We start from the raw sequence: 27,433 nt of genomic DNA, 5'->3' as shown, positions 1-27,433 counted from the left end.
TTCTTTCAAATTAAGGTGCCTTTCAGTAGTACTTAAATTACCAAACAACATAATGCTTGTCTTTAGAATTAATCATTCTCATCAGTTGCTGCCTTCTTGGGATCTACAGCCAGCCCGGAGATACCCCGAAGACTACCACTGTTGTTTATGAACAAAGTAATGTGATGATTTTTTTGTGTCCATTTGACTTCCCAAATGAGTGTATTTTATCCTTAATGCTTCATTCTGATTTATGCCATATGAAATTGGCAAGTCCATTGAAGAATGATTTGCAGCTTTTTATTGCCTACTTCTTTGAAGCCCAGATTAAGCAAATGATTCATGCAATTTGTTTGAATGTGTGTGGGATTGTGTAAATACGTTGTTTTCTTAATATTCCATACTGTATTGCTGAAGTGAGCATTACATAGAATCTTTTCATTTTGCTTGCACATCTTTGCAATATTTTTCTTTTTTAATAGACTATTTTCAGATCAATTTTTAAGTTTTCAAAAAAAATGAAAGTACTGAGAGTTCCTGTATACTCCCTCACTGTCTCCAATATATAGTTTTTACCTGTTATTAACATCTTGCATTTGTGTGATAGTTTTGTAAACAAGCATTTTATAGTTACGTACACAAACATTGAGTACATAACACAGTTCAAATTGTGTTCCCCTCCCCACATTTATGTATTGAAATTCTAACCTTGAGTGTAATGTTTTTAGGAGGCATGGGGCCTTTGGGAGGTAATTATGTCGTGATGATGCAGTCCTCATAGAAGGGATTAGTGTGCCATGAGAGCTTCCTCTCACTCTCTTTCTGCTATTTGAGGGTACAATGTGAAGTCAGCAGTCTGCAAGCCAGAAAAGAGACCCCACCAGAATGTGACTATGCTGGTGCCCTGGTCTCAGACTTCCAGCCTCTAGAACTATGAGAAATAGATTTTGTTTGTTTTTTAAGCCATCCAGCCTCTGGTACTTTGTTATAGCAGCTGAATTGACTAAGACTAACTGTTATAAAAATAAATACCATAGTTTGGGAATTTAAATGAGAAATTTATTTCCACAGTTCTGGAGGCTGGAAAGTCCAAATTCAAGGTGTGTCTTCATTTAGTTCTTGATGAAGGTTGTCTTCTTGGCTTAAAGATGGCCATCTTCTTGCTGTGTCCTCACATGGTCGGAGAGAGAGAAAAAGAAGAGCACTCTGTGTCTCTTATTATAAGGGCACTAATCCCATCACAAGGGCTCCACTCTAATGACGTGATTACATTAGAAAGTTCCCATGTTCAAAATGCAGGTTAGAGTTTCAACATTTGAATTTTGGAGGAACACAATTCAGTGTGCAGCAGGTACATTTGTTACAATTGATGATCTAATATTGATACATTACTATTAAAGACTATAGTTTACATTAGGATTCACCCTTTGTATTGTACATTCTATAGGTTTGACAAATGAATTATGACATGGATCCACCATTACAGTGTTATACAGAATAGTTTTACTCCCCTAAATATCCCTTGTGCTCTATTTACTGATCCTTCCCTCTCCCCCTGAGAACCCCTGGCAACTACTGATTATTTTACTGACTATCCCCTTAGTTTTGCCTTTTTAAAAAATGTTGTACAGTTAGAATTATATATGTAGCTTTTTCTGGTTGACTTATTTCACTTTGCAATATGCGTTTAAGTTTGCTCATGTCCGTTTGTGACTTGGTAGCTTATTTCTTTTTATCACTGAACGATATTCCATTTTGTGGTACTATAGTTTGTTCATTCACCTATTGAAGTACATCTTGGTTGCTATCAAATTTTGGCAATTTTGAGTAAAGCTTCTGTAAAAGTTTATGTGTGTATTTTGTGTGTGTGTGTGAACACAGGTTTTTAAATCATTTGGGTTAATATAAAGTAGTGCAATTACTGTATGGTATAGCCAGAGTATGTTTAGTTTTGTAAGAAACTACCTAGCTGTCTTCCAGAATGGTTGTGCCACTTTTCATTGCCACCAGCAATTAGTGGAAGTTCTGTTGTGTCGCATCACAAGCATTTGTTGTCAGCATTTTGGAGTTTTGCCATTCGAATAGGTGTGTAATGGTATCTCGTTGTTTTAAATTGCAATTCCATAATGACATGTGATGCTGAACATCATTTCATACTCTTGCTTGCCATCTGTATGTATTCTTTGATAAGGTATCTATTCAGATGTTTTGTGTATTTTTTAATTGAGTTTTTTTTTTTTTTTGAGCTTTGCTCTCTTATTGTTGAATTTTAAAAGTTATTTACAAATTTTGGATACCAGTCCTTTATCAGACATGTGTCTTGCAAATATTTTTGACAGTCTATGATTTGTGTTTTCATTTTCTTGACAGTATGGTTCACAGAGAAAATATTTTTAATTTTAATGAAGTCCAACTTCTCAATATTTTTTCAAGGATCATTTTTTTGGTGTTGTGTTTAAAAATAGCACTAAACCCAAAGTCAACTAAGTTTTTCTCTTATACTTTCTTCTATGAGTTGCATAATTTTGTTTATTATATTTAGGTCTGTGATTCATTTTGAGGTTTTTTGGTGAAAGGTGTAGGGCCTATGTCTGCATTCTTTTTTAAAAAGGTTATTATATGTTCAGTTGTTCCAGCACCATTTATTGTAATGAGTATCTTTTCTTTATGGAGTTTCCTATGCTTTTTTGACAAACATCAGTTGACTATGTTGGTATGAGTCTATGCCTTCAATTTTTATTCTATTTTACTATCTATTATTTGTTAGTAACACAATGTTATGAGTAATGTAGTTTTATAGTAAATCGTAAAGCAGAGAGGTGTCAGTCTTCCTAATTTTTTCTTCTTATGTGTTGGCTTCTCTGAATCTTTTGCTTTTTCATATAAACTTTGGAACTACTTTTTGATATCCACAAAATAACTTTCCAAGATTTTGATTGGGATTGCATATAATGTAAGATCAATTTGGGAAGAACTGATATCTTGATAATACTGAGTCATCCTATTCTGGTACATAGGTTATCTCTCCATTTATTTAAATATTGTTTATTTTGTCAGGGTCCTGGAGGGTTTTTTAAAAAATATAAATTGTACATATTGTGTCAGATTTATATTAATTTAACTTTTTGGATGCTAACATAAGTGGTATTGTGTTTTTAATTTCATATTCCAATTGTGCATTACTGGTATAACAAGAAAGCAGTTAACTTTTTATATTAACCTCGTATCCTGCAACTTTGTTATAGTCACTTATTATTCAGAAATGTTCATTGCTGTAGTTGTTGACTTTTTGGGATTACCTACATGAATAAGCATGCCATCTGCAAATATATATATATATATTGCTTTCTTTCCAATTTCAATATGTTTTGTTTATTTTATTTTCTTGTCTTCATTAGCTAAGACTTCCACTGCAATGTTGTACAGGAGTGATGAGAAAGGACACTCTTTTTTTGTACTGTGAAAGAAATCTATGCTCTGTTAAGTGTTTTGTTAACTGTAGGTTTTTTTGTAGGTGTTTTTGATCAAGTCAGGGAAGTTCCCCTTCATTCTTAGTTTTCTGAGAATTTTCCTTATAAATAAGCATTAGATTTTGTTAAATACTTTTTCTGCATATATTGATATGATTATATGATTTTGTTCATTAGCCTATTTATGTTATGGATTACATTAACTGATTTTCAAATGTTGAACCAGCCTTGTATATGTGGAATAAATCCCACTTAGTTGCAACGTAAATTCCTTTTATATAGTGTTGGATTTGACTTGCTAGTATTTTATTGAGAATTATTTCATGTATGTTTATGAGAAATGTTGATCTTTGTTGTCCTTACTTGTAATGTCTTTGTTGTGGTGTTAGGGTAATGCTGCCCTCATCGAATGAATTGGAAAGTATTTTTGAAAATGTTTTCATTTTCTGAAAGAGATTGTTGAGAATTGGTATAATTTTTTCTTGAATGTTTGGTAGTGAACCCTCTGGAACTCTGGCTTTCTGATTTGGAAAGTTACTAAATACGGGTTTAATTTCTTTAACAGATTTAGGACTAGTCATATCATTGATTTCTCTTTGTGTGTTTTGCTAGATTTTGTCTTTCAAGGAATTGGCTCATTTCATCTAGGTTATCAAATTTAGGGACATAGAGTTGTTCATAATATCCATTTTTCCTTTTAATAACTATGGGATTATTAATATTACCCTTCTTATGTTTCCAGTATTAATCATTTATGTCCTCTCTCTTTTTTTTCTAACCTGGCTAAAGGTTTATTAATTTTATCAGTGCTTTCAAAAAACCAACTTTTGATTTTGTTATTTTTTTCTATTGTTTTTTTTTTTTTTCTAATTTCATTGATTTTGATTCTGATTTTATTATTTCTTTTCTTCTGCTTACTTTAGATTTAATTGCTCTTCTTTTTGTAGTTTCCTAAGGTGGAAACTGAGTTTACTCATTTGAGATTTCTCTTCTTTACTATTAGATGCATTCAGTTTCCTCAAGCCCTTTCTCTTTGTTCCACAAATTTTGATAATTTGCATTATTTTCATGTAGTTCTAAATATTTTTGCATTTCTCTTGAGATTTTCTTGATCCATGTGTTATTTAAGAGTATCTTGTTTAATCTCCATATATTTTGGGGTTCTCTATTTTGTTATTAATTTTAGTTTCATTCCATTGTGTCCTGGGAGCATATGTTGTATGATTTCTATTCTTTTAGATTTGTTAAGGTGTGTTTCACGGCCCAGAAATATGGCTTATCTTGAATATTTTATGTGAACTCAAGAAAAATGTGTGTACTCTGCTGTAGTTGGATAAAATATTCTATAAATGTCAATTATATCCAGTTGATTGATGGTGCTGTTCAGCTCAACTATGTTCTTACTGATGTTATTCCTGATGGATCTGTCGATTACTAGAGAGGAATGTTGAAGTCTCCAAAAACAATACAAAATTTGTCTATTTGCAGTTATAGCAGACTTCGCCTTATAGATTTTGACACTCTATTGTTAGATAATACATATTAATGATTGCTATATCTTATTGGAGAAATAATCTCTTTATTATTATGTAATGCCCACACCCCCTTAATCCCTGACAATTTTCTTTGATGTAAATTCTCCATTGTCTGGAATTATGATACATACTCCAACTTTTTTTGATTAATGCTAGCACAGTATATCTATGCTTACTGACAAAAAATGTATTCATCTGTCTTGTAGATGACATATAATTGGATGCTGTTTATTATCGAGTCTGAGAGTCTTTTAATTAGTGTATTTAGACCATTTATGCTTAAAGTAAGCATTAATACAATTGTATTAATATTTACTGAGGTCATTATTTTTCATTTATTGTCCTTGTTCTTTGCTCCTTTTTAATTTTAATTTATTATTTTTATTTGATTTTTAGCTTTTGTAGGTGCATAGTAGGTATATATATTTATGGGTTACATGAGATTTTGATGCTAGCATGCAGTGCATTGTAATCATATCAGGGTAAATGGAGTATTTATCACTGCAAGCATTTATCCTTTGTGTTATAAACAGTTCAATTATACTCTTTTAGCTATTTTTAAATGTACAATTAAAATATTTTTTACTATATCACTCTGTTTTGCTGGCAAATACTAGGTTGTATTCATTCTTTCTAACTGTTACTGTGTACCCATTAATCATCTTCATTTCCCCCAGTCACCACTACTCTTCCCAGCCTCTGGAAACCAGCCTCTACTCTCTAGCTCCATGAGTTCAATTGTTTTAATTTTTAGTTGTTGCAGATAAGTGAGAACATGCAGAGCTTGTCTTTCTGTGCCTGGCCATTTAACTTAATGACTTCCAGTTCCCTCCATGTTGGTGCAAATGACAGGATCTCATTGTTTTTTATAGCTGACTAGTACTCCATTGTGGATATGTACCACATTTTCTTTATTCATTCATTTGTTGATGGACACTTGGGTTGCTTCTAAATCTTGACTTTTGTGGACAGTGCTACAGTAAATATGGGAGTGCGGCTATCTCTTTTATGTACTGATTTCCTTTCTTTTCTGTCTGTACATAGCAGTGGGATTGCTAGATAGTATGGTAGCTCTATTTTTAGTTTTTCGAGGAGCCTCTAAACTGTTCTCCATAGTGGTTGTACTATGTTCCAACCAACAGTGTACAGTGATTCCCTTTTCTCCACATCCTCGCCAGCATTTATTATTGCTTGTCATTTGTGTAAAACTCATTTTAACTGGGATGAGATGATATCTTATTTTAATTTTGATTTGCATTTCTCTGATGATCAGCGACGCTGAGTACCTTTTCATATGCCTGTCATTTCTATGTATTCTTTTGAGAAATGTCTATTAAGACATTTTGCTTATTTTTAAATCGTATTATTATATTTTTTTCCTGTTGAGTTGTTTGAGCTTCTTATGTAATCTGGTTATTAATCCCTTGTTAGACTGGTAGTTTGCAAAAATTTTCTCTTATCCTATGGATTTTCTCATCAGTTTATTGATTGTTTCCTTTGCTATACAGAGGCTGTTTAACTTGATGTGATATAATTTGTCCATTTTCTCTTTGATTGCCTGTGTTTGTAGGGTATTACTCAAGAATCTTTGCCCATTTCAGTGTCTGGAAGAGTTTCTTCAGTGATTTCTTGCAATCATTTCATAGTTTGAGGTATTGGGTTTAATTCTTTTTTTTTTTTTTTTTGATTTTTTTTTTTTTTGAGACGGAGTCTCGCTCTGTCACCCAGGCTGGAGTGCAGTGGCCGGATCTCAGCTCACTGCAAGCTCTGCCTCCCGGGTTCACACCATTCTCCTGCCTCAGCCTCCCGAGTAGCTGGGACTACAGGCGACCGCCACCTCGCCCGGCTATTTTTTTGTATTTTTTTTAGTAGAGACGGGGTTTCACCATGTTAGCCAGGATGATCTCGATCTCCTGACCTCGTGATCCGCCCATCTTGGCCTCCCAAAGTGCTGGGATTACAGGCTTGAGCCACCACGCCCGGCCGGGTTTAATTCTTTAATCCATTTTTATTTGTTTTTTTGTATGGTGAGATATAGGGATCTAGTTTCATTCTTCTGCCTAGGGATATCCAGTTTTCCCAGCACAATTTATTGAAGAGACCATCCTTTCCTCAGTGTATGTTCTTGATATCTTTGTCAAAAATGAAATCATTGTAGATGTATGGGTTTATTTCTGGGTTCTCTATTCTGTTGTAATGGCGTATATGTCTGCTTTTATGGCAGTATCATATTGTTTTGTTTACTATAGTTACGTAGTATAATTTGAAGTCAGATAATATGATTCCTCCAGTTTTTGTTGTTGTTGTTGTTGTTGTTGTTGTTTTTTCAGGATAGCTTTGCCTATTCCGGGTCTTTCATGGTTCCATATGAGTTTTAGGATTGTTTTTGCTATTTCTGTAAAAAATGTCATTGGTATTTTCATAGGGATTGCACTAAATCTATAGATTACTTTGGGTAATAGAGACATTTTAACAATGTTGACTCTTCCAATCCATGAACAAGGATTGTTTTTCCATTTTTTGTGCCCTCTTCAATTTTCTGCTTTGGTGTTTTATAGTTTTCATTGTAGAGATCTTTCACTTATTTGGTTAAGTTTATTCCTATGTATTTTATTTTATTTGTAGCAATTGTAAGTGGGATTACTTTTTTATTTCTTTTTAAGATTGTTAGCTATTGTCATAATAAAATGCTACTGATTTTTATATGTTGATTTTGTATCCTGTAACTTTACTGAATTTTTTTTATTAGTTTTAATAATTTTTGTGGATTTTTTCGGTTTTTCCAAATATAAGATTATGTTGTCTGCAAACACAGATAATTTGACTTCTTCCTTTCCAATTCGGTTGTCCTTTATTTTTTCTCTTGTCTGATTGCTCTAGGACTTTCAGTACTATGTTAAATAGCAGTCGTGGCAGGGAGCATCCTTGTTGTTTTCAAGATCTTAGAGGAAAGGCTTCCAGTTTTCGTTTTGTTTATTTCCTCTCTTCCTCTGTCCTCTCTGATTTTAACGGAACATTTTATGTTGTTTGATTTTTTTTCTTCTTTCTTAGCATATCAGTTATACATATCTTAAACATTTTTTAGTGGTTTTCTTAGAATTTTGCAATATACATTTACAACTAACCAAAGCCCACTTTTAAATAACACTATATACACTTTACGGGCAGCATAAGTATCCTATAACAGAGTATTCTGAATTGCTGTCTCCCGTCCCTTACATCATAGCTGTAATTTATTTCACATATTTATGAACTATAATCACCAAATACATTGTTGCTATTATTTGAACAGATTATTATATTTGTTAGATCAATTTGCATATGAAAAATAAATGACATTTTATTCCTTAATTCCTTCTCCAATTGTCAGTTTTTGTTTTTCTAGATCTGAGTTTCTAACCTATATAATTTTCCTTCTCTCTGAAGCTTTTTTTAAAACATTTTTTTTCAAGCAAGTCTATTCCTCAATTTTTATATGAGAAAATCTTTATTTCTCCTTCATTTTTGAAGTATAATTTCATTGGATATAGATTTAGGTTGGTGAGTTTTTACTTTTTTTTTTTTTTTTTTTTGAGATGGAGTTTGGCTCTGTCTCCCAGGTGGAGTGCAGTGGCATGATCTCGGCTCACTGCGACTTCTGTCTCCCAGGTTCAAGGAATTCTTCTGCCTCAGCCTTCTGAGTAGCTGGAACTATAGGAATGGGCCACCACGCCTGGCTAATTTTTTTGTATTTTTAGTAGAGACGGGGTTTCACCATGTTGGTCAGGCTGGCCTCGAGCTCCTGACCTCAAATGATCTGCCCACCTCGGCCTCCCAAAGTGCTGGGATTACAGGCGTGAGCCACTGCACCTGGCCGGGTTTTTACTTCCAATAGTACATAATCTTCTTGCTTGCATAGTTTGTGAGCAGAAGTCTAATGTAGTTCTGTCCTTCCTTCTCTATGGTAAGGTGTGTCTTTCCCCCTCTGACTTCTTGAAAGAATTTCTTTGTCTTTGATGTTCTTCAGTTCAAATATTGTATGCTTGGATGTAGATATTTTGAGTATTTACCTTGCTTAATTTTCCCTCAGCTACTGGGATCTATGATTTGGTGTCTGCCATAAATTTTGGAAAATTCTTAGCCATTATTACTTTAAACATCTCTTCTGTTATTTTCTCCCTTTATTTTCCTACTGATATTTCTATTATGTGTAGTTACATCATTTGTAGCCCTACCATAGTTTTTGGATAGTCTTTTCAATCTCTTTTAATCCTCTTTGATTTTCAGTTTTAGAAGTTGCTATTGACATTTCTTCAAGCTCACTGATTTCCTAGACTCCATCCAGTCTGTTGATGAGCCTATCAAAGGTACATTTTAGTACTTTACAATGTTTTTGATTTATGTCATTTTCTTTTGATTCTTTCTTAGGGTTTCCATCTCACTGCTTACAATACCCATATGTTCTTGCATATTGTCTACTTTTTCACTAGAACCTTTAGTATGTAATTCATAGTTGTGTTACATTGCCAGTCTGATAATGCTAAAATCTCTGCCATATCTGAATCTCATTTGGATGCTTACTTTAGCTTTTCAAACCATTCTTTTTGTCTTTTAGTGTGCTGTGTAATATTTTCTTGAAAGCTGGACATGATGTACCGGGGAAATAGAACAGAGGTAATTAGACCTTTAGTGTGAGGTTGTTATGTTTACCTGACTTGGAGTAACACTGTGTTTGCTATAGTTGTAGGTGTCAGGGGCTAAAAATCTCCTTTGGTATCCTTGTTTTTGTTCATTTTCTGTTGTATTTTTTTCTTTTCTGTTGTCTTTGGGTTTTCTTAGAGACTTGTTTCTAAATAAGGTCTGAAACAGGCAATTCTTTTTTCCATTGTAACCCCCTAATATTATTCAGGAGCCCTATTCATGATTGTTAAGTTTCAGGAGTCGGGGAAAGAGTCTTTTGTCCCATGATTAGGTTCTAATATTTTATTAAGCCTGTTTCTAGACTGACCTTCACAAATTCTTCTCAGTCTCTTCCCATTTTTCACTCCCAACTTAGGTAAGACAAGAAGGCTAGAAGGGTATATGCTTTCTTTTATATCAGAGCCTGGTAAAACCCTAGTTTGTTAGGCTTTTTGTAAGATAGTTTCCTGTGAGGGCAGAATTAAGAAAAACAGAATTCTCTTGGTGTCTTTCAAAATGCCTACTTTTACTTTTCCCCTGCTGAAACATGAAGAAAATTATTTCTTAGCTTCACTGTGAGAACCTGGCAGGGCTGCTGAAGGTATACTGACAAAAGTATAGGGTTCCCACTAGAATTGGGCTCCGTTAAGTTTTTAACTGTAAAGATTATAGACACTGAGCCTCCAGTAAGTTGTCAATCATAGTTTAAGTTTTCTACTCTGGTCCTGGTTCTAGTAGTGGTTTCTTCTCCTGGTTTTTCTTTACTATGTTGTGATTCTTTGTATATGCCTCTCCTATTTTGTAGACAGCCATTTTCTCTATGACTTTGATTCTCTGATGGATCTAAGAAGAGTTATTGATTTTCAGATTGTTTAGCTTTTTCCTTATTGTGAGGAAAAGAGTGACAACTTTGAAGTTCCTTACATGCCAGAATGGAAACCAGAAGTCACCATTATTTCTTTTGAGTTCTAGACAGTGTATTGAACCAAACCATTTTTCTTTAAATTACCGTGTCATGAAATCTGTAACTCTCATTTAGTCTTCAAAGGACTATGAAATGACTCATATATTATCATAAAATAATTCGGTTTTAGAAAAATATCATGTTAGATGAGGACATTTCTACTTCTGTAACTTTCATTACCAAAAACAAAAATGTTAACTCTTGACAGTTATGTGATCACATAGTTGACTGCTGTCTCATTTCTGTCCAACTTGATGAACTACGTCGGCATACTCTACCGGGATTTTTTGCTAAAAGGCTCAAATTTTTTTCTGAAAAGTGACTTTTTTGTGTATTTGATGCTTTCAGAAAATCATTAATACCTGTGTACATTTATTGACTTCTAGGATGAACTATAGGTTTCCCTAAAATTATTATAATTTGTTCTAAAGTACAGATTCCTTTTACTCTGTTCATATGTCTAACTTTGGATCTGTTTCCTTTTGGTAGTATCTGTGAAACTGTAGGGACAAGTGGTATTCTATGTCCTCTGGTTTGATTATGGCTCCTGTTGGTTATTATGTCATTTGGAATAGGAAGAGCTTGTCTTTACTTCTATAATGTAAACTCCTGTTTGTGACTTGCTGAAAGTCACTTTATCAAGCTAGGACACGATGGAGCTTTAATTAATGCCCTTTACTAGCTATCTCATTGATTGCTCTGACTTTTGATAATCGCCTCAAGCGATTTTCTTTTCACGGTTATATTTGCAATGTGGTAGGCAGTTGTATTATTCTTGCTGCTACTCTGCTCTCTCATCATTGATTTGCTTCTTGTGCTTAAAGATCTTTTGCTTTTACTTGTCTCAGTGCACGTCCTAATTTTTCTCTTTTATTTTGACAGGAGTTTCTCTGAGGTTCCATTATTACATTTAAAAATAGCTGTCATATAGTCTGTTCATCATTCTTTCTCATATATCAGTGATGCAATTATTGACTTTTTATAATACCTTAACTTGTGAAATGAAATAGTCTTCTCTCTTCAGTTTTTGTTTTCGTTTCACCTTGTTTCCTTTTTATTTTTTTGGAGTAAAAGTACATCTGAATTAAAATATCTGAGCTATAGACTAGGAAGACTGTTTATATAAATAGGAAAGTGATTCATACTTATTGTTTGGGTGAATAAAAATCAGATCAATGGGTTTTACTTTTACTTTGATAGAGAGGAACATTTGGTTTGGGCATCCTTTTATGAGCTATGGTTATTTGGTACATGTTAACCATCTTTCAATTCTCAGACCACTTTTGTTAAATGAATGCACTGTGACTTCCTCATTAAGGAGGGACTGAAGGATAATACATTTTAAGATGATTTTTTAAAAAGCCGTCATCTCTAAAGCTCATCCTATTGTTCCCTTGTTTTTTGTATCTACTGTTAAAGGAGATTTACATTTTACATTCCTATTCCTCCTTAAACATAAATAAAAATAAGTCACCAAACAACACAAATATTTTTCTTAATTTGTTCTTTGAAAATAGTAGAAATGTATATATTTATATGATTTCTACTATAAATGTATATTACATATAAAATATATAACTATACATATAAAACATATATATAACTATATATAACATATATATCTGTGGAAATATATATATAGTTGTTTTGTTGTTGTTGTGTTGGTGGGAATGGAGGATTATTTTCCAGTTATAGATTTTTATTTCCCCCTCCACATCCATATTGATTTAATTTTATTTTTGTATGTATTGAACATTAACATGTTTCTAAAAATAAAAAATATATAGTTAGAGGAGTGTCACTCATCCCATGTCCTCTACTCCTTGCAGATAACCAGCTTCCTTATTTTCCATTTTATACTTTGTACTTGTTTGTATCTTTCTATTTCCTCTTATTTCTTACACAAAAGGTAGCAAGTTATATAATCTCTTTTGAATTTTTTTTCACTTAACATTTCCTAGGAATTAGTTCATATTAGTTAATCAGGGTCTTTTTCATTATTTTGTTACAGTTGCATAGTACTTCATTGTGTGTGTGCAGCCATAGTTTATTTGAACAAATTCCTATACTTGGGCATTTAGGTAGTTTTTAATAATTTATAATTATAAACAATTTTTTCAGTGTACAATCTCCTGCATGTATAGTTTGGTATTGTTGGAGGTATGTTTTCAGGATAAATTCCTAGAAATGTGATTGATGGATAACAGGATAAATGCATACAAGTTGTGTTAAATATTGCCAAATTCTCTTTTATAGTGGTGGTACCATCCTCACATTCTCACTGCAACTTTACAGATATAGCATATTGTTAAGCTTTTGAATTTTTGCCATATGTGAGAAGTTGATATCATAGTAGAGTTTTTGCTTGACATTTCTTTTAATATGCACAAATTTGAATGTTTGCTCATATATTTTGGGGCCATATTTATAGCTCTTTTGTGAATTTTCTGTTTTTGTACTTTGCTTGTCTTTCTATAGGAACTGTTTTTGCCTTCATTTTCAAATCTTTGTATTTGGAGACATTACTCATATATCTCTGATATATGATGCAAACATTTTCTCTCATTTGGACATTTGTGTTTTGACTTGGCTTACAGTGATTCTTGCCATGCAAAAAATTTAAAGAAAATGTTTACATAGTCAAATGAATCACTAATTTCTTTTTTTTTCCTCTGGAATTTCAGTCATGGTTATAAAGCATTTTCCCACAACACACTTAAGTTTACCCATGATTTTTCCAAGGGTATGCATAATTTTATTTTTTTACATTGGAGTCTTTGATCAGTTTGGACTGCGTGTGGTGTGTGGAGTAGATATAATTTTATATATTTTCTGAAAGTCTTTCCAATGTGTTCATACCATCATGAAAAACTCTGTCTTTGTCCTTGTGATTAAGATGACATATTTTCACATATTAGATACCTATATATATTTGGATTTCTTACTACACTTGTATTTCATTTGTCTGCCTTGTTATAAACTGATTCCACACTATTTAAATTAGACAGGTATCACTAGTATGTTTTAATATCTGTTAGTGCTACTCCCTCCTCATAGCTATTCTTTTTGTGTGTGTTTTCAAGCTATCCTCATAAGATAATTTTTTCATATAAAGTTTAGGATTAACTTTTCTAGCTCCACAAAACAAGCTCATTGGAATTTTTTGTTGTGATTACATTAAATTTATAAATAAACTTGGAAAGAACTAAAATCTTGATGATTTTGAAATGACCTAACCAAAAACAAGGGATATATTTTTGTGTCAAGTCTATTTTGGGATCTAATAGAAATTTTTGAAATAGTTTTCTTTATAGAAACCTTGAATACTTCTTGTTATTTTCTTAAGTATTTTATATTTTTGTTGCTCTTCTGGATGGAGTTTTATCCATTTTATTCTCCACCTGGTTAATAGAAAATGATATTGAAATATGCTTGCTAATTTTATAACATGCTCGCTTGTTCAATTTTTCATTTGAATTATTTTTATCATTCTATAGTAGTTTTCAAATATAATGTTATATTAGACAATAGAGAGGTTTTATTTCTAATTGGTATGCCTCTATATGTGTTCTCTAGTTTAATGCATTGAGTCCAGAGAAATGTTGAATAGTAGGTAAAGATAGTGAGCATTCTTCCCTTTCCCTAATCTCACTGGGAATGCCTCCAGGATTTCCCCACTAAGTAAGTACTCATAAATTTCATATCACTGCTGTAACAGATTACTACAAACTTAGTGACTTATGAAAACACATTTATTATCATACAGTTTTGGAGGTCAGAAGTAAGAAAAATGAATCTTACTAGGATAAAATCAAGTTGTTGGCAGGGCCGCATTTATTCTGGAGGTTCTAGTGTGTAATCAGTTTTTTGTGTGTGGTTTTTTTTTTTTTTTTTTTTGCCTTTTCCAGTTTCTGTAGGCCGCTTGTGTTCTTTGTCCAGCAGTGTAGTTTCTTCAGATCTCTCTGACTCTGATCCTTCCTACCAACATCCCTCCTTCACTTAAAAATAACCCTGTGATTACACTGGGCTCACCTGGATAATCCAGAACAATCTTTCCATTTTAAAATCCCTTGGGAAAACTGGCTAGCTATATGCAGAAAACTGAAACTGGACCCCTTCCTTATACCTTATACAAAAATTAACTCAAGATGGATTAAAGACTTAAACGTAAGACCTAAAACCATAAAAACCCTAGAAGAAAACCTAGGCAATACCATTCAGGACATAGGCATGGGCAAAAAGACTTCATGACTAAAACACCAAAAGCAATGGCAACAAAAACCAAAATTGACAAATGGGATCTAATTAAACTAAAGAGCTTCTGCACAGCAAAAAAAGCTATCATCAGAGTGAACAGGCACCTACAGATTGGGAGAAAATTTTTGCAATCTGTCCATCTGATGAAGAGCTACTATTCAGAATCTACAAGGAACTTAAACAAATTTACTAGGAAAAAAACAACCCCATCAAAAAGTGGGTGAAGGAATGAACAGACACTTCTCAAAAGAAGACGTTTATGTGGCCAACAAACATATGAAAAAAAGTTTATCATCATTGGTCATTAGAGCAATGCAAATGACAACCACAATGGGATACCATCTCATGCCAGTAGAATAGCGATCATTAAAAAGCGGGAAACAACAAATGCTGGAGAGGATGTGGAGAAATAGGAACACTTTTACACTGTTGGGAGTGTAAATTAGTTCGACCATTGGGGAAGACAGTGTGGTGATTCCTTGAGGATCTAGAACCAGAAATACCATTACTGTGTATGTACCCAAAGGATTATAAATCATTCTACTATAAAGACACATGCACACATATGTTTATTGCAACACTATTCACAATAGCAAAAACTTGGAACCAACCCAAATGCCCATCAGTGATAGATTGGAAAAACAAAGTGTGGCACATATACAACATGGAAGACTATGCAGCCATAAAAAAAGGATGCATTTATGTCCTTTGCAGGGACATGGATGAAGCTGGAAACCATCATTCTCAGCGAACTAACACAGGAACAGAAAACCAAACACTGCATGTTCTCATTCACAAGTGGGAGTTGAACAATGAGAACACATGGACACAGGGAGGGAAACATCATGCACTGGGGCCCATCGGGGGGTGAAGGGGCTAACGGAGGGACAGCATTAGGACAAATACCTAATGTAGATGATGGGTTGATGGGAGCAAGCCACCACGGCACGTGTATCCCTATGTAACAAACCTGCACGTTCTGCACATGTATCCCAGAATTTAAAGTATAATAAAAAATATTTTTTAAAATCCTTATTTTAATCACATCTGCAAAATACACATAACACAGGTTGTGAAGATTAGGGCATAGCTCTGTTGCTGGAGGATTGGCAGGGGTGTATTGTACCTGTTACAAGGTGTGTGTGCCTGTGTGTTTGAATGTATGTGTGTTTATATTAATGAATGTGTGTGTCATATTAATGAAATATCCATCCATTCCTGTTTTGTTTTTATTTTTCTTGCCAGAGTTTGCATTAAGAATGGATGTTGGATTTTGTCAAAGGAGGTAATCACATGATTTTTATCTTTGGACCTATTAATATGGTGAATTATATCAATACATTTTCTAATGATGAACCATTTCTGCATTTGTAATATAGTCCCCACTTTGTCATTTTCTTGCTTCTCTCTTTATCGGGTTGAAATTTTATTATGACATTTACTTCATAAAAAGAATGTGGATGTTTTTCTTAATTTCCTATGTTCTAAACAATTTATATAGCATTAGGACTGTGTGGTCACTAAATGATAGAAATTCTTTGTGAAACTATGTAGAACTAACCTTTTTTGTGAGGTATTTCTCTTAAAGCTCTCTATTCATGCTGAGGCTAATTTTGTTCTTTTCATGCTGGGGTAAGTTTTGGTTGGCTATATTCTTAAAAGGAATGACCTAGTTCCTCTAAGTTTTCAAATTCATTTGCATAGATGTATATTCTTTATTAAGCGTTGTAACCCACACCATTTTTTCTTTTTATATCTTTCTGTTTCTCTCCTCAGCTATTATTTAAAATAGTAGTTTGCCTGTTTGGTTAAATTTTTAACAGGATTATGGTTTGTTAATTTTGTCTCCTGTTTTTGTGTTCTCTACCTCATTAATTTCTGCATTTATCTTTATTATTTAGTTCTTCATGCTTCCTTTATGTATGTATTCTTTTTTCATTTTCCAACTTTCCGAATAAGAAATTTAATTCATTTATTTTCATGTGCGCTGAGATACGTGTTTAGGACTATTAATTTTCTCCTGATGACTATCTTAAATTGATCCCATAGATTCTGACATAGAGCATTTTATTATCATACTTTTTTTTCCCCAAAATTCTATAGTTTCCTTGTTTGTATTGCTCCTTTTACTCAAGGTTTGTTAAATGTAAGCTATTTTAATTTCCAGATAGGTCATATTTTGTTTGTTTGTTTTCATTTTTAAATTATAGTTTTATTGCATTGTAAGCAGAGTGTTGTTTGTGATATTTCTATTTTTTAAGAATCTACTGCCATTTTCTTTGTGTTAGACTCTATAATTAATATTTGTGAATGTTCAGCTGGGTGTAGTGGGGCACACCTCTGATCCCAGGATGACTGAGATAGGAAGATGACTTGAGCTCAAGAGTTTGAGACCAGCCTGGGCAACATAGTGAGAATCCATTCAAAAAAATAAATCTGTAATTGCAAATGTTCTATGTACATTTGGAAGAAGATATATTCTCTATTATTGATGTGACTTATTAAATATATATGTACCTGATTGATTATGCTTTTTAGGTTTTCTAATAATCTTTACTATTTTTCTTCAATTGGTTTATTTTGTACTGAAAATAGTTAAGTTATACTATTAGTATGTTCCTATCTATTTTTCCAACATCTTCTGTATTTTTTCTACACATAGTTACTGTTTTATGGTGCATAGATATTCAAAGCTTCTATTTCTTCATAGTGAAATGTTAACTTTAACATTCTAAAGTGTTTTTATTTGTCTCTTCTAATGCTTTTTGTCTTGAATTTTAATTTGTCAGATATTAGGATTGTACAACATACATTCTTCTTGTTTTAATTTGCCTAAGTCTTTGTCTATCCCTTTATTTTTAGCCTTTTGAAACCACCACGTTACGTGTGTCTTTTATATTCCGCATGAACATAGAGTTGGGTTTAGTTTTATGTGTCGTTGTAAACACTGAATTTCTCTTAATAAATGAATTAACCTTGTTTACTTTTATGGATATGATAATTATGTTTGGCCTCTTCATGGTAGCTTTTTTTTTTTTTTGAAGTCTTTTCACTTACATTGTATTTATGGTGTGTTTAATTTTACATGTATTACTTGCTTTCTGTATTTGGTATATACGTTTGGCTGTTTTGTTTTCTTGTTAGTTTGTGTTCTGAGATGGAGTCTCACTCTGTCACCCCGGGTGGAGTGCAGTGGCGTGATCTCGTGATCTTGGCTCACTGCAACCTCTGCCTCCCGGATTCAAGCGATTCTCCTACCTCAGCCCCCTGAGTAGCTGGAATTACAGGCGTGCACCACCACGCTCAGCCTTTTTTTTTTTTTTTTTTTTTTTTATTTTAGTATAGAAGACGTTTCACCATATTGGCCAGGCTGGTTTCAAACTCCTGACCTCAGGTGATCCACCCACCCCGCTTCAGCCTCCCCAAATGCTGGAATTACAGGCGTGAGTCACTGTGCCCAGCCTTGGCTTTTTAAATACATATATATGTGTGTGTGTGTGTGTGTGTGTGTGTGTGTGTGTGTGTATGTATGTATATATAATTGTATTATATTGTATTTTGAGACAGAGTCTCACTTCATCACTCAGGCTGGAATGCAGTGGTGCAATCTTAGCTCACTGCAACCTCTGCCTCCTGGATTCAAACAATCTTTGTGCTTCAAGCCTCCCAAGTAGCTGGGATTATAGACATGTACCACCATGCCCAGCTAATTTTTTTTTTTTTTTAATAGAGACAGGGTTTCACCATGTTGGCAAGGCTGGTCTCAAATTCCTGATCTCAAGTCATTTGCCTGCCTTAGCCTCCCAAAATGCTGGGATTACAGGCGTGAGCCACTGCATCTGACCAATATGTTTTGGTAGTTAGAAATATTTGCATTTTTATTGTAGAAGTTACCTTTGTATTTACCTTTGTATAGTCTCCTTAATTTCCTCTCTGGCCTAATGTAGTGCTGTTTGTTATGTCAGTTTTAAATTATTTCCACCTGGTACAATTTTTTTCTCCTCTTTTACATTTTCTCTCTCTTCTTCTTTTCTTAGGTCTGTTCTATAAATAGAATCTATTCTACTTTTTCATAGCATGATATATTTACATGTTATTCTTCTAGTACTGACCCCATTCTCATTGTAATATTTGCTTAACAGTTATATATTTGACAAGTTTCAGTCATCATGCCAAAGATTTCCAAGTTATTTTTGGTTGAATGAAGCTTAGTTTCCAGCAGATTCTTGAGGAAAATCACAATATACAAGTGTTTTCTGAGTTTGGGAGATTCAAATCTGTTTGAAGAACAGTTTAGTCAGATATAATATTCTATTTACTATTCTTGAAAATGTCACTCTGTTGCAGTCTTGATTTGTATACTGTTTTGAGAGGTTTGTTGCCATTTGTTTTTCATTTTCAAATTATCTATTTTGCTGAGAACTTGAGAATGTCTTTATTTTAAAGTTTAATAGTTTTACTAGTGTATGCCCCAGGGTTGATTGATCTGGATTAGATTTTCAGGGGATATAGTAGTTCCTTTCAATGTATAGATTGAAGCTGTCTTTATTTTGGGGGAATTAGAGGGGTTACTATAATTTTAAACATTATTTTTTAATTTTCTTTATATAAAATATAGGTATGTTGGACTATTTTCCATTTCATTTACTTTGTCTTATCTACTTCCATATTTATCTCATCTTAGTTATCTATTTATTTTGCTACTTTAATGTTTTTACTGAATGTTGTATGTTGTTATTTGAGTCTTTTCTTTCTTGGACATCTTGTTATTCATAATTCAACTTTGAACATTTTTTTGCTTCTATTGTCTTTCTGAGTTCAGTCAATTCATTTTATTTATTTCTCTTTTTGTCCATTCTGGTCTTAATATTCTGTTTCTGATTCAAGATATTTTTTAGTCATATCTTCAAAGATTTTGAGGGTATTTACTGCTGTGTGATGTTTTATGTTACAGGGTTTTTCTTTTCAGCTTTGTTCTTGATTATTTGGAGGAGACTTTGTTAGTAGAAACATTTTCACATTTTCTGGCTTTCATTGCAGTTTTACATGAAGGTCGTGTGTTTTATTTCAATGTCTATTTATTTCATGAATAAGGTTTCTATTTCCAAAGCATCCTGTTTTGTTATTTCTGCCCTCTTTTGTGACCTTTGATTTATGGATGTTGTTGCAGGTAGTGGTGATAGGAAAAGGGTGGTATCTTGTGTCTTTGTTTCTGCAGGATTCCTAATTTCCCTCCTCTAATTTCTTCTCCCCCTTTACTGCATTATCTCTAAGGGCTACCAGCTATTCCCTCTACATATGATTATCCATGACTGCCACTTCCAGTCCCTTACATTTGGGTTCTGAACTGCCGAGTTCTGAACTGTATTCTGTATTTTGAAGGCATTGTTGAACTTTCTTTTTCTGAAAATGATTTTGTCTGTGTTTCACCTAAGTCTTTTACTCCTCTGCAATTTTTTTCATGGAATCTCTTAGGACTCTCTTCCTCCATGTTCTACATCAACTGGGTGACGTTCATATTGGGTAATCTGTCAGATATTTTTCTACTTACATCTAATTTGAAAGTGTATGTGTGTGTGTGTTCATGTTCTGTCTCTAGTAATGGAGAATGCAAGCATAATGTGTGGTTTGGTTTGCTCTGCTTGTTGATTATCTTTTATAGTAGTGGTGGTAGGGGAATATCAAACTCAGGCTGCTGCTGTTGTTTTGCACACCTGGAAGTCACGATAGGTTTTTCTTTTCAGTGCAACTTGATTGGTTTTAAAAATTTGAATCTATAACAACAAGAGCTCTCAAATATTTTAACTTTAATCATAGTTTTGGTCTAAAAGGCAGGGGAAATTCATTTTAGTTCTGGCCATTCTACAATTTTGCCAAGAAGCCATTAGGAAATTACTTATCTTTTTGGGTTTCCATTTTCGTCTCTGTAAAATGAAGGTAACGACCAAGACCTTCAGATGACTGCTGATATTGCTTCTATCTCTAAGTGGTTGTACACACATCCACGAATATGTACCCACATATCATTCTTAGTACTCTGTCTAAGAAATTTGGAGAAGATAAAGTCTGTTTTATTCTGAGGCTGGTACTGCATTTTAAATCTCTGTTGAATAATGTTTTCCAGTGACAGAAATTGATCATAATGCTAAAAACATTTCGTTTTGATATAACATCACACTCAAGGATACTCCTCAGGAATTTAATATCTCAGTATGTCTGTGTGCTTATCTCTATATCCGTAGAACAATCTCTCTCTTCCACAGAAGCAACTGAACAGCATATTTAAAACATAATTTCATCCTGCTATTTTAGCTTAACTGCATGATATTAGGTTTATTACCTTTGGAAAATTTAAAATCATGTAAATCAAGATAAGAAATTAAGAGGCATTTTAACAGTGCAATTTTGTTTTATTGAGAATTTTAAAGAGAAAGGCTATGTAACTCAAGCAGCATCCCCCATTAGTTGTAAACACCGACGTTAGGTAAACATCGTTTTTTATCAAATAACACATAAGTTACCTCAGGTTAATTTGGCTAAGAAAGGAGTTATGGAGAAAAGGAAACTCATATGCTCTTCTAGCTAAATTTATCAGCGATCTTTAATATTTATTTTTTGGTAGTTTAAAAATCACTTTTAATATTTTCAAAATTGCCTTCTCCATCATATTTTTAAAACTCTTATTCAAATGCCTTTGTTAAATTTCACACTGCAGAAGGTGGCAATGCTTACTTTTTCGTCTAGTTCCTATAGCAGTCAGGGATGTAACATAAACCTTGGTATATGCATGTGTTTTTTTTTCTTCAAGTTATTCTAATTTTTTATATGTTTCTATTAGTTTCCCTAGTGGCAGAAAAATGCTACCAGTTTGGAGTCAAAATCACTAAAAGTAATAGTATACATTCTGATTTCCCAGATAGATTCTCTTTTAAACTTGTCTCAGTTCTGGTTCATTTCTCTTCATTTTTCCATTCACATTTTATTCCTTGGTGTTATTTTCTTGATGCGAAATTGCAAACATTCCCTAAGTTAGAATCTGTAAGCTATAGAAGCAACTATTCCCTTGTAATTATGCTATAATTTGGGTAGACTGCTGCCATATGGATAGCACTGTTTTTGTTAAATAATTGGAATAAGCATGATTTCGAATGGCCCACTGTTTTATTAAGAGTTTCTAAAGTACTCAGTTGCAATTTCAGTTTTATAAAATTACTTTTAACTGTGAAGTGTATTTTATAAGTATTATGTTTTGTAAACAAATATTACATAATTTAAAACAAAATTAGTAGAAATTCAAGTACCTTCACAATTAGGGACTTTACTCTTTTGTTATTAGTTATTTCTAATCAGTATTTTTTCCATATGTAGGGTAGATTTAGCTCTCTAGGAATATGTTTATTTACAAATTGGATTATTATATGGTTGTATCACAGCTTTGTGTCACATAACTTTTTAGGTTTCTGGTTGAACATAATAAAATGAACACAGCTATGTCTGCTGTATTGGGGAAATCTACTTACATGACAGTAAAATAATAAAAGAGGCATAAACTCCCAATAAAAAATATAATAAAGCAAGTGACAGTTGGGAAGAAAGTTCAACAGATTTTGGGAGCTGAAAAGTAAAGAGATGAGTGGTAATTCACCTACCTGAGTGGGGAAAGTAGAACATTCCTCTTCAGTTGGAAAATGTTCAAGAAGCAAATCAATTTACAGGGCATAGTTGCATTTGATATTTCACTGTCTTCTTTGCTGTATATTTGAGTCATTTGATTGAGATCTGACCAATGACTTGTAGGCAGGAGCAACCTAAGCCACTTCTTTTTTTTTTTTTTTTTTTTTTTTGAGACGGAGTCTCGCTCTATCGCCCGGGCTGGAGTGCAGTGGCCGGATCTCAGCTCACTGCAAGCTCCGCCTCCCGGGTTTACGCCATTCTCCTGCCTCAGCCTCCCGAGTAGCTGGGACTACAGGCGCCCGCCACCTCGCCCGGCTAGTTTTTTGTATTTTTTTAGTAGAGACGGGGTTTCACCGTGTTCGCCAGGATGGTCTCGATCTCCTGACCTCGTGATCCGCCCGTCTCGGCCTCCCAAAGTGCTGGGATTACCTAAGCCACTTCTAAGCCAAAGTCATAAATCACCTTGGGTGACCCTCCTGCTCTCTCTTTCCTTTTTAAGGGTGAACTTGAAAGCCACATATTCTAGATGGTGAATCCATAAGGTGAACACAACCTGAATCCTAAGTCGTTACTTAGAACATTGCCCTCTGGAAGAGTTGAACAACTTTCATCAAACTTTTTATGTGAAAAGAAAATCAACACTTATTTTGACAGATATTCAGATTTCCAGGGTTGTTACCACAGTATAGCCTATTTTATTCTGACAAATACAAGATTATTGGGAGCCTTAGGAATTACAGTGTTGTAAGAAACTAAAGACAAATGTGTTCAGTGGTCCTAAAAGTTATGCCCTTACCTAGAGAAGATAGTGTTAGTGTAAAAGATCATACTGTGAACATGCAGAGTAAAAGTGAAAGTCTACTTAGTTTGTGAGAGCCCTGACAGCGCTCCCTTTCTCTAGTCAGCTGTTGTAAAAGCACCATCCAAGTTTATACACATGAAGCAAGAGATAGAGGATTCCTATCCTGAGAAAAAGGCAAGCTAAAAAGTAAGGACTTATGGATACTGGCATTTGAGGAACACAAATAAAATGGCCTGGTCCTTGCATAATCAGCCAGTAGTAATGATTGATATTGGATAAGACTCACCTATAATAAAAGAGCTTCCAATTTGTGTTTGTGGTGCCACATTCTAATCCCTAATAGCAAAGGTTCACCAAAAATTTAAGCTAAGTCCAATGTGAAACAGTGAGGACAAAATAAATAGAAATCAGGAATGACGAATAAAATGGGATAATGTACAGAGAGAAATAACATAAAAATATTTTAATATTGTCAGTTACATAAGATGAAATATTGCAGTTATGAGAAAACAAGATAATATTTAAAAGGAATAATTAAGAAATGAACATTAAAAACCTAATTGCAAAATAAGTTAAAAATTAAGAAAATGTTGTAGGCTAATTTAGGGTAAATTACTTGGAAAGAAAAAAAAAAAACACAGCAAATAGAGCAAAAATAAAAGAAAAAGAGTTATGTAGGTTAAATATCTGATGGATGATGATGCCATAAAAGGAGGACCTATTAAACACCATACATGAAAATGAATTGATGACCTAAATAGGAAGCTGTAAAGTATAAAATTTTCTAAACGAAAAAATATGAGAGCATAGATTTATAGCATTGGGACTGAGGAAAAAATCTCAAGTGTGGCATAAAAAAAAAAAACTATGAGAGGAAGGATAAATCAAGAAATTTAAAAACTGTGTATTACAAAAAAAACCATAACAAAATTAAAAATCAAATTATAGGAAACTATGTTTGTATTATATAAAACCACCAAGAAACTACTCTTCAGAATCTGTGCATATATTTCTATATGTCTGTTGTCAACATCTATCTATGTATAAGTCTGTGTGCGTGTGTGTGTGTGCGTGTCTGTGTACTTAAAGTCAGTAGGAAAAAAGTACATGTTAGAAGTCTAAAAGTTGGCTGGGTGTGGTGGGTCATGCCTGTAATCCCAGCACTTTGGGAGGCCAAGGTGAGTGGCTCACCTGAGGTCAAGAGTTCAAGACCAGCCTGGCAAACCCCTTCTCTACTGAAAATACAAAAATTAGCTGGGCATGATGGTGCACGCCTGTTGTCCCAGCTGTTTGGGAGGCTGAGGCAGGAGAATCACTTGAACCCTAGAGACAGAAGTCGCAGTGAGCCAAGATCGCGCCATTGCACTCCAGCCTGGGCAATAGAGCAAGACTCCACCACCCCGCCACCAAAAATGTCTAAAAGTTAAAAAAAAAAAAAAAAATCTGGTAGCTATAGGTGCAAAATCATTTTCTATCTTTCCACAACCCTTAGTTCCTAACTCGTATCCCTCCAACTCCTGCTTCTGTCTCCTTCTCTGACTTAGACTTTTCTGCCTCCCTCTAACAAAGATGCTGTGATTCATTGGGTCCACTGGGTACTCCAGGATCATTTCCCCTTCACAAGATTCTTAACTTAATCACCTCTACAAAGTTTATTTTGCCATGTATGGTGGCACATTCATTGATTCCAATTATTAGGTGTGGACCACAATGGTCAAACAGTATGGACCAATTTGCGGAATAGGAAGTATGAGGAGTCATTAATGATGTAAGAGGAACATAAAGCTCATGGTAATCTGGAAAACAAATGATTTTTCTTAACATTTTAGAAAAATAAGCCTGATGATACCAAGAATTGGGAGCATGTTGAAAAGAAAAAAAATTTGACAATACTTTATGTATCTGCTTATATAAATATTCATGACCCAACTCTAGGCAATACTACTAGGGGAAATCTCTTTTACATGTGTAACACATAGAGATATGTCCAAGGAGGTTCAATACATCATCCTGTGGATTTGCAAGAAATTGAGCACAACCAGAGGTCCCACTAATTGGGAAATGAATTGCCATGTATTCATATACTGGAATATTACTCAATAATGAAAATGAATGAACTCTATCTGCATGGTCAACATGGATATATCTAGAAATCACAATACTACATGAGGAAAATCTTTTCCAGGGCAATGTGTATAACAAAAACAAGTAAAAATTTTAAAAAATATATATGGCAATACTACGTGCTATCTGTAAATACAGGTACATACATCTTAGTTAAAGCATAAAACATTTATTTGTATTAATTACACTCTCACCACTCCTCTTGACATAGTACTGAAAGTCCTAGCCAGAGCAATCAGACAAAAGAACTAAAGGCATACGAGTCGGAAAAGAGGAAGCCAAACTGTCGCTGTTTGCTGATGACATGATCGTTTACCTAAAGCCTCCTGCAGAAAGCTCCCAGTATTGATAAAAGAATTAAGCAAAGTTTCTGGATACAAAATTAATGTACACATATCAGTAACTCTTCTGTATACCAGCTGCTACCAAGCTGAGAATCAAATCAGAACTGGACTTCTTTTACAATAGCTGCAAAAAAACAAAAAAAAAAAACCAATCAAGTGAAAGACTTCGACAAGGAAAACTACAAAACACTGCTGAAATAAATCACAGATGACACAAACAAATGGAAACACATCCCATGCTCACGGATGGGTAGAATCTGTATCGTGAAAATGACCATACTGCCAAAAGCAATCGATAAATTCAATGTAATTCCTATAAAATATACTACCATCATTCTTCACTGAGTTAGAAAAAACAATTCTAAAATTCATATGGAACCAAAAAAGAGCCTGCATAGCCAAAGCAAGCCCAAGCAAAAAGAACAAATCTGGAGGCATCACATTACCTGATTTCAAACTGTATTATAAGGCCATAGTCACCAAAACAGCATGGTACTGGTGTAAAATAGGTACATAGGCCAGGCACGGTGGCTCATGTCTGTAATCCTAGCACTTTGGGAGGCCGAGGCAGGTGGATTGCCTGAGTTCAGAAGTTTGAGACTAGCCTGGGCAACACAGTGAAACCCTGTCTCTACTGAAACACAAAAAAGTAACCAGGCATGGTGGTGTGTGCCTGTAGTCCTAACTACTTGGGAGGCTGAGGCAGGAGAATTGCTTGAACCTGGGAGGTAGAGGTTGCAGTGAGCCAAGATCATGCCACTGCACTCCAGCCTGGGCGACAGAGCGAGACTCTGTCTCAAAGACACACACACACACACACACACACACACACACACACACACACAAAGGCACATAGACCAATGGAACAGAATAGAGAACCCAGATTGTCTTCAACAAAGCAAACAAAACAAAAACATAAAGTGAGGAAAGGACACCCTTTTCAACAAATGGTGCTGGGATAACTGTCTAGCCCCACTTAGGAGAAGGAAACTGGATCCTCATCTCTCACCTTATACAAAAATCATTAACTCTTAATAGCTTAGTGGGGGTATAAATACAGAAATTTACTATCAATATGGCCAAATATGAGCATGTTTTACTCTGTCTTCTGTAAGTGATCGCTCCCCTATTTGTGTATTTTCACAAGTTAGAAATGAAACCATTTAAGACTTCCTCCTTTTTTTTTTTTTTTTTGAGACTCACCCAGGCTGGAGTACAGTGGTGCGATCTCGTCTCACTCTAGCCCCCTCCTCTCAGATTCAAGCAGTTATCCTGCCTCAGTCTCCCAAGTAGCTAGGACTACAGGCACACACCACTGTGACTGACTAATTTTTGTAATTTTAGTAGAGAGAAGATTTCATCGTGTTGGCCTAGCTGGTCTCGAACTCCTGAAAGGTGATCTGCCTGCCTTGACCTCCCAAAATGTTGGGATTATAGGCATGAGCCACTATGCCTGGCCCCCCCGCCATCTTTTGTAAACCAAATTCAGAGGAACTATTACCAAAATCTGTCAGTATTTGAACATTGACCCCTTCTTTAGTTTGCATTCTTAGAATATTATCCTTTTCCTCCCAAAGTATTGGTTGCCTCTGACTGAATAGAAGAACTAATAACAAGGGACAAAA

At 34.2% G+C, this 27,433-nt stretch overlaps 1 protein-coding gene across 1 annotated transcript in view; it reads left to right on the top strand.

The window, feature by feature from the left end:
• The window catches only part of THSD7B (thrombospondin type 1 domain containing 7B), a 927,497-nt gene that overhangs the window by 305,537 nt on the left and 594,527 nt on the right, over positions 1 to 27,433 (top strand).

Source organism: Trachypithecus francoisi, unplaced genomic scaffold (assembly GCF_009764315.1).
Source record: "Trachypithecus francoisi isolate TF-2019V2 unplaced genomic scaffold, Tfra_2.0 Lachesis_group13, whole genome shotgun sequence".
In the NCBI taxonomy this organism is placed as follows: domain Eukaryota; kingdom Metazoa; phylum Chordata; class Mammalia; order Primates; family Cercopithecidae; genus Trachypithecus; species Trachypithecus francoisi.
This window is presented reverse-complemented; position numbering and strand designations above follow the sequence as displayed.